The sequence below is a fragment of the Notolepis coatsorum genome (genome assembly GCF_963971535.1).
Source record: "Notolepis coatsorum genome assembly, chromosome: 3".
NCBI lineage: Eukaryota > Metazoa > Chordata > Actinopteri > Aulopiformes > Paralepididae > Notolepis > Notolepis coatsorum.
Genome location: NC_140167.1, coordinates 111,246,291 through 111,261,626, shown reverse-complemented (window position 1 = coordinate 111,261,626; position 15,336 = coordinate 111,246,291). Strand labels below are relative to the sequence as shown.

At 41.2% G+C, this 15,336-nt stretch overlaps 1 long non-coding RNA gene across 1 annotated transcript; it reads right to left on the bottom strand.

Annotated features, from left to right (window-relative positions):
• Positions 1-733: 733 nt before the first annotated feature.
• Positions 734-4,987, bottom strand: LOC311224475. The gene is made up of 3 exons (XR_014619446.1): positions 4,851-4,987; positions 4,000-4,059; positions 734-870 (listed from the first exon to the last, which is right to left on the bottom strand). It is a non-coding gene; the product is annotated as an uncharacterized lncRNA (long non-coding RNA).
• Positions 4,988-15,336: the final 10,349 nt, after the last annotated feature.

Here is a 15,336-nt window from a genome sequence, read left to right as displayed (position 1 = left end):
TTCACTATAAAACTCAGTTAACCATAACGTAGTTATGGTTAGATTTATATATTGGGGGGGGATATATCATATTTTTCATATAATCAAAAAGTGGTGGAGCAAGAATAGATCATACCTTTGCTCCCAATAGTGGGAGAGCAGAGATGCTCCGAATGCTCTTATGGCCAGGCGTCTATGATTCACTGATACAAAGTAAAATAGTGCAGTGCAATAAAATAGTTAGTAAAATAGAATAAAATAATGCAATAGTGCATTGCAATAAAATAGTTATCGTATTTTTTCGGGAGGCCGGTAAGGAGTGCATTACAGTAGTCGAGTCGGCTTGAGATAAAGGCATGGATCTGGTTTTCAGCGTCCTTTTGATTTATAAATGGCCGTACTTTAGCTATGTTTCTAAGGTGGAAGAATTAAGTTGTCAACTTGTTGATTGTGATTTAAAGCTTAGGTCTGAGTCTACCATAACACCAAGACTTAACTCACTCAAATACAGTTAGCTGCTGGATAGACCACAGATGGAAATTAGCCTCTGCTAAATCTGGTGCAAACATAATATATAATATAGGTAACGCACCTAACGCATGTTTTTTTTTTTACAATTCATCATTGTTACATGAATATATTATATATTCATGTAACAATGATGAATTGTAAAAAAACAAAAAAAACATGCGTTAGGTGCGTTACCTTTAGCGTAACCACCACCTTAAAGCGGACAAAAGATACTAGAGAACACTTAAATTAACACCCTTTAATGAAGCAAACTAATAACTTAACTCACTCAAATACAAAACTTAAATAACTTAACAAATACAAAAGTCAGCATCTGGTTGAAGTCACTTCAGATGATCCAGGGAACATGCCTCGCATCCACTGAAAAGAAAATATAAAACAAAAGTGGTATTAGGATTGAAGTAAAACAATCAAATAAAATGCATCTTATTCTCTTATAGTACATGTGATGTGCTGTACGTGTGTAAAAAACAAACAAACATGAAATGCATCTTATTCTCTTACATGTGGTGCTGTCTTTACTGCTCTTGTCTTCACTCCCTTCTTCTCACTCAGTTTTCATCTCTTGTGTCACTCTCTTCCTCTGCTTTTCTGCACAAGTTTTATGACTAATTTCCAATTCTCTCCATTATTTTCCTCACTTTGTTCTCTCTTCCTCACTTCTTATACAGACATTCTCTTCTGTCCACCAATGCTCCTCCTGGCTTCTCATACATTGTTCTTCTCTCTCCTTCTCATAACTTCTTATGATGTCTTGTTTTCACATATTTTTCTTGATGCTCATACATTTTCTTCACATTCTCCTTTAATCCCCTTCAGGGCTGTCCCTAACAATTCTTTTTATAATCAATTAATCAGGACAGCTCTATTCCCATTTATTTGTATCCCTCTCCCACTGGAAATTGACAAACTTAAAATTTCAGAAATGTAATGAATGAATTCAAATAACTATATACATGTAAAACAATTAAACATCAACATTATATCCATTCCACTCCTGTTCTCCTTTCTTCTTCACAATCCACTCCTTCCCTGTCCTGTCCTATGTGCACCCTTTGTTCCTAGTTTTTTTCCTCATTGCACTCCTTTCCAACTGCTATCCCCCCACCCCTCTCTCCCACCCCCATCTTTTTTTTCTACTTCTTTTGTTGTGGTGGCAAAGTAAGGCACTGCCGGCGTGGCTTTAATTGAGCAAATCTGTCAATAATTTTGTCAGGGGTTATGGCATCCAGGTTGCCCTTCTCGATGGATATGATGGCCAGGTCATTGAGCCTGTCTTGGCCCATTGTGCTCCTCAACCATGTGTGCAGCCGGCGTAAGGCGCTGAAGGAGCGTTCACAGCTGCAGCTGCTTACCGGCATAGTCAGGGCCACTTGAAGGACAGCGTTCAGGGTGGGAAACATGTCTCTGTCAAGGATCTTGAACACAGTGGCTATGTCAGGGTCTCTCTCTCTCTCTGTGGTTGTGTCAGGGACTTTCTCCAGCCTTCTCTTCTCTTTCTCCAGCCATCTCTTGAAGAAGTTCTTTGCCACCAGGAGTTCTTCTGGCTTCAGGTTGATGCTATAGTGGGTAGCAAGGCTTTTGAGAGCATCTTCGGAGAGAAAGGCCGCTGTGGTTGGGTTGCAGGCTTGAATGCCTGACATAAGCTCATCTCCCACATCTGAAAAGCGATTGGTGAGCTCCTGTATCATCCTGTCCAGGCAGGGATAAAAGAGCTGGTCTCTGAAATCACCTGGGGTGGTCTGATTGGAGGTTGCTCCACAGGCTGACTCCACCACAAAATCCTCCAATCTTTTTTGTTTCTGCCGCCTGGGACCAACAGGGAGCTGGATGTGATGTTCCTCACATATGGTCATGGCACTCTTGAACACATCTTCAGCCCCAGGGTCTGTGCGGAGATCCGTCAAGGTTTCAACCACTGCAGTCTTGTACTGCACTGCTCTTCCCAAGTCCAAACTTTCCCCCTGCAGGTACTGGTGGAGCCCTTCGGTTATCCCCAGGAGTTTGGCAAACATCACCAGCATATAGATGGTCTTCGGCTTGCTGAGATTTGACAGGATCCCTTGGGCTGTGGCTGTTTTCATTGTCCCGAGACATGCTAGAATGGCAGGGAGGTTGTTTACAACAGCTTTTACAGACCTCACCTGGCTTGCCCATCTTGTTGTCGAGAGCTGTACAAGTGCAGATGGGTGTAATCCTAGTTGCTTCTGGATTTCAATGAACTTGTTATGGTTAACAAGTGACTTATTGAAAAAAGTGTACACATTTTCAAGCAGGTCGAAGAATGTGGCAGCTTCAGGTATGGCTTTGCATGTGTTGCACAGGACAAGGTTGAGCCTGTGTGCATAACAGTGTATATACACTGCTTCAGGGTGTCGCTCTCTGAAGCGGGCCTGGACACCCCCCACTGCTCCACTCATCACTGATGCTCCATCATACGTCTGTGCAACACACATGAGGCCCCCTAGGTTGTGGGACTGCAGCACTGCCTCTATTCCATCTGCAATGGACTTTGCATCAAATTTGTCTAGCTTGTGTAGCCCAAGAAAAGCCTCTCTTGGGGAACCTTCCACTGTGACGTAGCGAACACATACTGCCAGCTGCTCTGTCTGGTGATCTCTGGCTTCATCTGCCATCACAGAGTACATTTTGGAGGCTATAATTTCTTTTGTGACATTTTCTGTTATTTCTTGTGCAATGCTGGTCATCATTTCATTCTGGGACAAATGGGAGAGGTACGTGGCATTTTTAGGAGGTGTATATTTTTGGAGAAATGGGTCAAATAGTTTGACGAGTTTCAAGCATTCTAGGAAGTTGCCTGGATTCTGGCTAGCCTCCTGCTCATCATGCCCACGGAATGGGATGCCTTGCTTCCCTAAAAATGTGGTTACACCCACAATGCGCTGAAGGTATTGGCGCCTCTCTGATATTTCTTCTGCGCTTGCAGTATGTATCAGCTCTACCACATCTCCATGAGTTCCTGTGCTTTTAAAGCTATGCCAACATGTCATGCTTGACTTGTGGAAGTCAGTTTTCTCATGCTCACGGAAGGAATCCAAAGCCCTTTTCCAGTTGGAAAATCCAGGGGTACTGAGGAGAGCATCTTTATTGGTGCGAATATTCTGTCTTCCAAACTGCTGACATGGAAAGCAAAATGCAGAGTTCCTGGCTACTGAGTACTCCAGCCATTTAAATTGCTCGAACCAGCTCTTATTAAATGCTCTCTTCTGCAAACCGAAGTGGCTGAAGGGGTACTGGGGGAGGCACACCTGCTTAGGGCCATGTTCTTGTGTGCCTAAATCAGCAAACAATCCTGCTGCCCCTTGTTGCTCTTCCCTACATGTAGCTGCCTCATCTGTGTGAACATAAAAATGTATTTATATATCTCAAATTCACAACAAAGGTTATCTCATGACACTTTTCATATAGAGCTGGTCTAGAACCATACTCTCAAATATAAAAGAAAATGACACCTGTAGATTCACAAACCTGAAACATCTTTTGTTGGTGGACAGGCGGATGCAGCTGTATTGGTTAGCAGCAGCTGACCTGTATTACAAAATACAGTAAACACACACACACACACATTCACCATAATTTATATTTGTATAAAACGACATAATTGATGGGCTGAGGCTAGTCATGTTGTGTGATATATATATATCAGGGCAGACTGTGCTCACCATTTAGCCTATATCACCATTTAACTTACAGTAACTTAGTTAACATTACATCTTAGTTAGGAGAGATTTTGAGCCATGTTCCATACATACATACATACATACATACATACATACATACATACATACATACATACATACATACATACATACATACATACATACATACATACATACATACATACATACATACATACATACATACTTAGTGTGGTTACTTAGAATCAAATACAAGCTATCACTCTTTTTCAAACACCATCAGCCTGTTATTCACTTTACAATAGTTATTTACACATAAAAACAAGTATATATAATACAATATAATCCACAAATAAATGTGAAGGAGAATTTCCTAAACACCCTCTTGCATGTGGCATTCTCCAAGAAGCAAAATTATAGACACATTATATCAATATACCCCCCCCCCCCCATAAATGTATGACATTGCCAGCTATGCCCATAATACATACAAGCAGCTCTACTCAAATGTCTGGCTTGTTTGGATTCTTACCATGTAAGGTAACATTACATTGTAATCTTTCGTTTTTATTGTAACATAATGTTATGGTTGGATAGCATAGCAAAGTTAAGCTACCATTAGCAGCAGCAATCAGCACTGCAGTCAACTTCCTTTCAGTTTCAAATATAAGATTCACAAACCTGAAACATCATCCGTTTCATCATTGGTGATGATGTTGTTATTGTTGTTGTCTGCAGCAGTTTGTGGCGCCTGCTTCTTTGATGCAAAAAACGTTCTAATATCCATCACGTTAGGACGGTAGGTTTTCCAAATCGAATTGAATAAACTCTTCTTCAGGGCAGGGCAGACTATGCAGGCTGCTTCCGGGAAGTTCCGGCCCCTGCTGCCTCTCTGTTGGACTTCGGTACTGCACGTTACTCACAAGTTCACCTCACGTAATTTTTTCTTTTATCATTTTAGATCCGGGGCTTTTCAGAATACATCCGGGGCTTGAGCCCAGGTAGCCACCCCCTAGCTCCGCGCCTGGCGACTACGTCAGAAGAGCAGTCATATCGCTAAGCTCCAGCCAGTACTGCAAGAGGGAATCCTCAGAGTAGGTGGAAGGCTTGACAAATCGGCGATGCCTGAAGAGGCTAAACACCCAGCCATCCCACCTAAGGATTTCCATGTAACGGAGCTTATACTCCGAGACATCCACCAGAATGTGGGTCACAGCGGTCGCAACCACGTATTGTACAAGCTGCGACTCAAGTTTTGGATCCCTGGAGCTCATGCGGCCATACGAAGAGTCCTCTCTAGGTGTGTAACCTGTCGACGCTCACATGGGGCTGCTGGACAACAACAGATGGCGGATTTACCCCAGGACAGGGTTCTTCCAGATGACCCCCCTTTCACCAACACTGGGGTAGACTACTTCGGTCCGTTCGAAGTCAAACGCGGCAGAAGTGTCGTGAAGAGGCGGGGTTGCATCTTCACCTGTCTGGCTATCCGTGCCGTCCACCTGGAGGTGGCCACGTCGTTGGATACAGACTCCTTCATTGACGCTCTCCGGCGCTTCCTTGCGAGAAGAGGACAGGTGAAAATCCTCCGTTCAGACAACGGGACTAACTTCGTGGGAGCAGAGAGCGAGCTAAAAAGAGCTATGAAACAATGGAATAACTCCAAGATCGAGAACACGCTACGACAGAGGGGAATCCAATGGATTTTAAACCCTCCTACAGGTTCTCACCATGGCGGAGTCTGGGAGCGGATGATCAGGTCGTTCAGGAAGATTCTCAGCACCACCTTAAGGCAGCAGACTCTGGATGAAGAGGGCCTACACACCGTCTTGTGTGAGGCAGAAGCCATCATTAACAGTCGACCGATAACCAAGGCTTCTAGTGATCCGGACGACCTGGAAGCGCTTACCCCCAACCACCTCTTGCTCCTCCAGTCAAAGCCTTCCCTGCCTCCCGGTCTTTTCATGAAAGAAGATCTCTAAGCCCGCAGGAGATGGAAACAAGTCCAGTATATGGCCTATTCTGGAAACGATGGACGCAGGAATATCTACCTCAGCTCCAGGAGAGACAGAAGTGGACACGTGTGGCACGCAACTTCGTTGAGGCTGATCATCGACGACTCGGCCCCCCGCAACTCCTGGGTCCTGGCCAGGGTCATCGAGGTGGTTCCTGACCAGCACGGGCTCGTGCGTCGGGTCCGTGTCAAGACAAAGATGACCATTTTAGATAGACCTATCACCAAGGTCTGTCTTCTCCAAGAGGCTGCCTGAGGCAGTGGTAAAGACCGTCCTCCTACGGTGTGCCATGTACCAGTGACCTCTGGCACCAGGTATTGGTAATCCCGCAGCAGAGATACTTATCAGTTGAAATAGTGTTTGGTTTGGCTCCTTGGTTTTTAGTAGTTAGTAATTGTTTCTAGATTAGAAGGACAATTAGGGGCCGGTGTGAGAACCAAAGCTATATGTGTTTAGGTTATTGTATTATATGAATGTTTAATATTGATGGGATTTAGAGTCATTGAACCGCCGTATTTGTCATAATAGGGCATTCTAAAACATAGAACCTTCTAGAACGTTTGTGGTGATGTCATAGTAGTACTTTCTAGAACGTAAAACATTCTAGAACCACAAGATGACGTCATGATAGAGAGTTATGGAACTTTCGTGATGTCACCGTATGATGTCATAACCGAAACATTCTAGAACCTTTGGGTCTCTATATAAGCGGCTGTGGACATTGCTTTTCTTTATCAACGGACAGACTACTCACAAGTAAGTAATTTGACCAGTGGAGTGGATCGTCGGCCCTCACAATAGTAAGAAAACTCTGTTCCAGGAGGAAAAGGGATCAACACGAACTACTGGAGCGCTGAAAGAAGGATAACAACAAAATGTCGAAACCTAAGAAGGGTGAGAAGACACAAAAGGTCCAGGAGGAAAAGGTCCGTAATGCCATTAATAAAAGGAAGTCTAAGTTAGGTCATCTAACTGGTCACATGAAGAAGATGAATCAATTAATGGATGCGGACGACGACGGTAATTTGGAAGGTGTACAGACAAGGATTGGTAGAATTCAACAGTCTGCTCGGAGAGTTCTGTGAGCTTAATACCGCAGTCCAGGCGGCAATAAGCAAAAACATAAGCAAGACATCAAAAGAGGAGAGGAAGAACGATCAGGATGAATGGTTCACGCCGAAGGCTGACACATTTTACAACTTCACAGAAAAGGCTGGTGTATGGATGGAGGAGGTGCATAAGCGTACAGCGGAGTCTAGGAAGCACCATTTTGGAAATGGATACATCATCTCAATGGCATATATAGACAAGCCGCTGGACTGGCTCCGCTCCTTTGGCTCCTGGCTCCGCTATCTCACTGGATGCCTCAGCGCCAAGTTCAGCGACCTTGCCGGCTTTCAGCCGTGCATCGAGTCTCACAAGAAGGATGTGGAGATCTTGTTCGCCATCCAGCGCAGCAAGGACATGATGTGTGGCCTGTGCATGGAGGTGGTGTTCGAGAAGACCAACCCCAGCAAGCGCCGCTTCGGCATCCTGTCCAACTGCAGCCACTGCTACTGCCTGAAGTGCATCCGCAGGTGGAGGAGCGCCAAGCAGTTCGAGAGAAAGATCACCAAGTTTTGCCCAAAGTGTCGAATCACGTCCAACTTTGTGATAGCGAGCGAGTACTGGGTGGAAGACAAGGAGGACAAGCAGAAGCTAATTCAGAAATACAAAGACGGCATGGGGAAACAACCGTGTCAATATTTCGACGAGGGTCGCGGGACCTGCTCGTTCGGCTCCAACTGCTTCTACAAGCACGCCTTCCCCGACGGGCGCATATAGGAGCCCCAGCCCCAGCGGAGGCAGGTGGGGTCCAGCGGGGCCTTTCGCATCTTCGACCAGACTGACCGAACGGATGGACTCTGAAGAATGAATGAATGAATGAATGAATTATTTTATTTCAAATATTTACAAATAAAAAAACAAGGGGCGGTCAGGTGGCGTAGCGGAGATTGCGTTCGTCACCAAACGCCGGAGACGCTGGATTCGCCTGTTCTAATCCAGCTCACAGCTCCGGCGTTGTCACCAGCTTGGCTGGCCGTTCACACTAATACAATTGGCAGTATTAGAGGGTGGGAAAGCTGCCGGGGTGGGTCCGGGTCATTGTAAACAGCGACTCCTACAGTTCGGTCGGGGCGCCAGCTCAGCGCGGATAGGATCTAAGGGGGGTAGTGTGATCCTTCCACACGTTACACCCTCTCAATGAGAGTCCGCGCTGCCAGGTGAAAAGAAGCGGTTGATTGGCTAGACGTGTGTCGGAAGAAGCACGTGATAGCCTCCACTCAGACCGACTGTGGGGGGTAAGTGCGCAGCGACCAGGAAGGGAATTGGGAATTGGCATAACGACTAACATTGGGATGGGAGAAAATCGGATGAAAAAGGAGGGGGAAAAAGACAAAAAAAAATTTAAAAATTAAAAAACAAACAAATAATTTTTCGAACATTTTCACAAATAAACAAACGAAAAGGATAGGTTTGAAGCCGAAGGCTTATAGAGCAACCTACCCCTAATTCAAAAAAACAAATAAAAAAAATGTTAGTTTTCAAAATATAACAAAAATAAATCAACAATCAAAAATCAACAAAAAACTATCCAGAAAAGAACAAAAAAAGTTAACGTTTGCAAGATAAAAAAAAAAAAAAAAAACAATCAACAAAAAAAAACATTCTTGAAAAGAACATAAGCCAACATAGGAAAAATCTAAAATTCATCTGCAATACCAGAGTTTCATGGTAGAAAAAAAAATATATATTGTAGGTTAAATTTTACTATAAGATTCTAGAACCCTGTTTTTAAACATATTTTTCAACTTAAAAATACTCCTGCTGTTTTTTATTTCATCCGGTATATTGTTCCAGAGTTTCACTCCTTTAACTGACACAGACATACTTTTAAGTGTGGTTCGAGCTCTAGGCTGTTTCAAATTGAGTGTTCTTCTTAAATTATACGTCACCTATCGTTCTTTAAACAAAATTTGTAAGTTACATGTTGATGACTTCTAGCTTTAAAAACTATCTCTGCTGTTTTAAGGTCAACTAAGTCGAGGAACTTTAATGCCCTTAGTTCAAAAAACAGTGTGTTTGTAGTATGGAGATAACTAACATTGTTCACAACCCTTATTGCCTTTTTCTGTAAAATGATAATAGGATTCAGATTAGTTTTGTATGTGTTTCCCCAAGTTTCTATACAGTAAGTTAGATATGATAATAAAATAGTACAATAAATTGTGTATAATGATCTCAAATTTAATATGTGTCTGGTTTTTCTTAAGATACCTAAGCTACTCGCTGTTTTTTTCTTTACATAGTTAATATGAGTTTTCCAGCTGAGGTTTTGGTCTATCACGACCCCTAAACATATTCATTTACTCTTAAGATGAACATTATCTATGCATATCTCTACTTGAGTATCCAGATGTATTTTTTTTTTATTTCCAAACAAAATAAATTTAGACTTACTTATATTTAAGGAGAGTTTGTTAGTATCAAGCCAACATTTCAGCTTCCCCAGTTCACCTGTAATATTTGTTAGCAACTGTTGTAGGTCTGCACCTGAACAAAAAATGTTGGTATCATCTGCAAAAATGATCAATTTAAGTTTATCAGAAACATCAATGATATCATTAATATACAATATAAATAATTTCGGTCCTAAAATGGATCCTTGCGGTACCCCACATGTTATCACTTTGCAGGATGATCTGGTCTTCCCCATCTGCACACATTGTTTCCTATTTTCTATGTAACTTTTTATCCAACTGAGCCCTATCCCTCTAATTCCATACTTTTCAAGTTTTCTGAGTAAAATATCATGGTCAATGGTATCAAAAGCTTTTTTCAGATCAATAAAAACTCCAACTGCATACTGTTTATTATCGATTGAATTTGTTAACTCTTCTGCTACCTGCATGAGAGCCATTGATGTGGATCTGTTAGTTCTGAATCCATACTGGCTATCAATCAATATCTCATTCTTATCAATAAAACTGTCCAGACGAGCAACAAAAAGTTTTTCCAGAATTTCAGAAAATTGAGGAAGTAAAGAAACAGGCCTATAATTTGTAAAAACATTTTTTTCTCCTGCTTTATGTATTGGAATTACTTTGGCTGTTTTCATTTCAGTTGGAAAGGTCCCCATCCTAAAAGATAGATTACATATGAAAGTAATTGGATCTACAATTTCTTTGATTAGTTTTTTAATAAGAGACATGTCTAACCCATTCACATCTGTAGATGTTTTATTCTTGAGATTGTTTACAATAGCAATTATTTCCATATTAGATACGTCATACAAAAAGATTTTGGATGGATTTCTATCAATGTATTGTTCTGCAATAGCTCCCCCTTGTGGAGGCTTGATCTTCCTTGCAAGATCTGGGCCAACATTTACAAACAAATTATTAAACTCCTCCACTACCTCATGCATGTTGGTTATTTCCGTTCCATTTACAGAAAAATTATCAATATAGCCTGGTTTGTTATTTGATTTTCCAATTATTGTGTTTATAATTTTCCATGTTCCTTTAATATCATTTTTATTAATTTCTAGTAAGTTATTATAATAATCCTTCTTACGTTTTCTTATAGTATCTATTCATTTATTTTTATATATTTTATATTTGATTTCTTTCTGTTTAGTTCTATGCTTGATGACATCTCTATAAAGAGTATTCTTCTTTTTACAGGCATTTGAAATTCCTTTTGTTATCCATGGTTTATCTGGCTTCCTAGTTTGTCGGCTACTTTGCTGCACAATAGGACAGAAACGATCATATAAAGTCATGAATGTATTCAGAAAGCAGCCATATGCTGAGTCCACATCAGTTGCTTCAAACACCTCAACCCATTGCTGGAGAGCCAGTTCCCTTTTGAGTGCCCCTATTGAGTCCTCTGAAAGGTGCCTTTTATTACACATTTTCTGAGATTCCCTCTTTGGCTGATTATTATCTTCTAGTATTACAAAAACTGGTAAGTGATCTGTTATATCATTTGTCAGCAGTCCGCACACAATTCTATTATTTATAACATTAGTGAAAATGTTATCGATCAAAGTAGCAGAATGAGAGGTTATTCAAGTTCAAGTTTCAAGTTTCTTTAATAGTTGTCATACAGAAGTACAGAATACTTTTATACAAAATGCTTCTTACTGTTACGCTCCAGAGACTGTGCAAGACAAGATAAGTATGAAATAAAATAACATAGTATAGCATGTAAATTAGAAGTAAAAAAAATGAGGTCACAGTGTTCAGTATAGACATATGTACAATGTTCGATGCAGAATAGACGTAACTGAGTTACCATATAATATACAATACTATGCAGTGTACTAATATACAATACTATATAGTGCAAGGCAGAAATGGGATGAGGTGCAATTTTGCTACAATTTACAGTAGGTGTATGAGTTGTAGTGCAAATCCTTTATCAATAAATATAAAGTGTGTTTGTGTGGTTTAAGTGAGTGTGTGCGTGTGGGTGTGTGTGCTGTGTGCATTTGATGGTTGTTGCATAGTGTTTATTGTTCGTTTAGCAGCCTGATGGCCTGGGGATAGAAGCTTCTTCTGAGGCCATGGTTAGACTAGTGTATTCCTGGCGTTTTTTTATACGTTTTTGACGACGTTTGATGTCCCTATTACATAGAAATGCGTTTTTTTGTGGATACGGCTGAAACGCAAAATTGTGTTTGCGTTTGGAGATACGCAAAAAAAACGAATCGACAACAGCGTGTAGTCAGCACGCTAGTCGTTGTTGCGAAAACGCCCATGCGCAGTAGATACCATCGCGTGCCCTTCCGGTGACAACAGTGTGTGTGTTTGGGACATAGCTCCGTGTCCCAAATAGCTTCAGCTACCATGTGTTGTCAAGTTATTGTTATAAGGACCCCAGTCCAAGCTACAACAGTCTGCATTCCCTTAACAATTGTTTGTATTGAGCCGTATTGTATTGTACCCATATGCAATATGTTAAATAAAGTTTACATCCATTCATTCTGCTAGCATTACCGATTGCATGAGCAGCTGGCTAACGTGAGCTATCAGGATTCAGACCCTGTTAGCTCAGAGCTCCTCTTTCAACTTAACAAGCATTAAACAAAATGGCCCAGTCATCTATTCACCTTTGTTTAATACACACAGCGTTGTCTCTAATGTTATCTAACTACTGATAGCTCGCGATATCATCAGTTTTGGTGCTGGCTAAGTAGCGTGAGCTAACGTTAGCTTCTAGCCACAATGCTATATTGTTATAATGGCATACTCCATTGACGTTAGCATGCAGCTAACAATGCTACCGATCGTTTTTTAGACTAAACTATCCGCTCTTGGTGGTAAATTGTGTTGCTGTTGGTTTTGTTTCATCAACAAATGAGAGGCAGAACACACAGTGAATGTATCCGTTTGTTTATTGCACTTTTATTGCACTTTCTTTCTTTGCTGAAAAATATATGCTCCGTTGGCTAAATGGCTAACGCAAGGTATTTAAAGATGGCGGCTTTGTTTTGTTTTTAAGCAGGAAGTGTAGTGAGCGTTCAACCTTTTCTGATTGTTTGAAATGGCCTTCATGTCTGAACAACATCGCCGCCTACTGCTTTGGCATTGTACTACATGTATCGGTTGCTGGTTTTCCAGCCGCCGTGAGTACGCGGTTATACACGGTTATTCACCTCTGTGGACAGAGGTTTATTTTTTTCAAAACTTCGGTGTCATTAATACCCGTGATCGTGTGGACAGGGCCTAACTTGGCTGAGCAGATGGGGGGTGGAAACACTTCCTACCTATGTCTACATGCCAACTGCTATAAAGCATGATTGTCAATAGAACACCACAGGGGGCCTTTGTGTTGACAGTGTCATGCAAATCAACAAGTCTGAGGGGGCAGTTAGCACCTTTGGTGTTTTAAGTGAGTTACCTGGGGGAGAGCAGTGAATAGGTCTCCCAAGGTTTGAAGAGTAGGTGATGAAAAACTACAGAACGTATTAGATAGATTGGCTATAATACAGATGTACTCAAGGCAACCGGTGTAATGCATTGAAATAGATAAGCAACTCTAAAGAGCCAAAGTATGTCAAAGGCTCTGGTGGGTTTCTCTGGTGGGTTTTCTCTGGTGGGTTTACACCGTGGCAGTACACAGAACAAGCCTACATACTCACACCATTACATCAAATGTAACATATAAAGCTGTTTACAAATATGTCATGAGCATACGATCACAAAGACTTGGAATATTTTGAGTCAGAGGGGTGATATTCAAGTATCTAAGCAAATTAATAAAGGGAAGATGATTAAACAGAAGGTTTTGTAGATGCAGTACTGAATTCTGCCATCCGGACAAATGCAATTTAAAATATGATGAATATAGAATATCAGGCCTATAAATTACCTTATTATAGCCAAGTTGCACATCTATGGATCGGGCCAAATCTCCCCTTTCCAATGGCAGAGTATCACCAGGCGTGATTCACAAACCGTGAATAAAATCTACTTTAAGTACAGTTACTTGTTTATAATGTACATTTCTCCACCATTTGTCATCAGATTGCAACGCCGTTTTTTGCTAGACGTTCACCGAAAGGTAGATAAACTAACTGCCTTATAATAATTTATTCAGGTTTGTTAGACCTGTGAGATATGATCCCGAAAATAACACAGACAAATTATTTCACGTCAGACGGCTCAAAGTTTGACAGAGGCTGGCATGAGCTGGGTAGTGTAGTTTTTCGAAATTCTAAAGCCGATCAAAAGCCCTTGGTCTCTTCCTTCAAATGACTGCACTCACTTTTGGCTGCACCACTTCCTCTATCAATATGCGCCGGTTTACGACTCCATGCCCTGAGATTTCTATAATCTTATATTTCACGTTGGTAAACAAACGTAATGCTGAAAATATACACTTTGACTGCTGTTTTGACAGGGTTAGGGTCTTTACTCTTGGCTACATCTGCGAAAAAAACCTCAACATTAATTCATACAGTCTGTAGAGGTGGATTTATGGCGTGATGTCATTTGCGGTCCACAAACATATCCATTGCGAGTGTCCAGGTTACAATACCTGTCCTAAATTAATAAAATCGGCTTTATACAGTGCACAGGATATGCACAGCGAATCCCAGATGACATATCTTGGTTGTAAATTCCAACTTGACTTTGCGCCTCCTGGTGGCATATAACAGAACAGCAACCTAATAAAACCTTAATTCCACCAACACGGCGCGATCACGGTAAAGAGTCCTAATGGTTGCATCTGTACCTCCGCCGTCAATGTGTGCTTGAGTGAATGGGTGAATGTGAGGCATAAGTTGTAAAGCGCTTTAGATAAAAGCGCTATATAAATTTACCATTAGGAATGCATAAAATGCATGCTCAAATGGGTAATGTTCTCAGAACAGAGTCCAACGCGTTGTTTTCCCCAATAAGCAAATCGTACAATGTCATTTTCTGTGACTATAAAGCAGTGGTTCCCCCCCTTGGTCAATAGGAAACAGCCCCTCCCCCTACCCACACACGGAGAACTTTGAAAATGGCCAAAGTGTCAAAGGTATGTACATTCTGTGCAAGGCAAAGTTATACATCACACTCAAACTTGACTGGATCTGCTTTTATTTTTCACAGGTAATAAATCTGTAAAGACACTTCAAATACCAAACTGTATATTTGCATATCTTGTATGTCACAAATGTAACAGTACTGTATATCTGTATGTCATGTATGTCATACATTTCATGATTAGATTAGATTATTATATCTGTATGTTGTGTATGTCATAAATGTCATTATGAATTGAAAATGGGGAACCCTGATGTAAACGAGACAAAAGTCTTTCTCTGGTCTGCATCCCCTTAACAATTGTGTGTATTGAGCTGTACTGTACTGTACCCATTCTGCAATCTGTTCATTAAAGTTTTCAATCAATCAATCAATCAAACTACCTGTTTTTAAATTGACAGCTGAATGTGATCAGTGACCAGAATAAGAAGTTGGAGAGCCAGTCAAAGAGGGTGCAGGCTCGACTGGATAACCTGCAGGTAACATCATACTGTATAACTCTCATATTATCATACTTTTTAACCAGGCTCGACTGGATAACCTGCAGGTAACATCATAATGTATAACTCA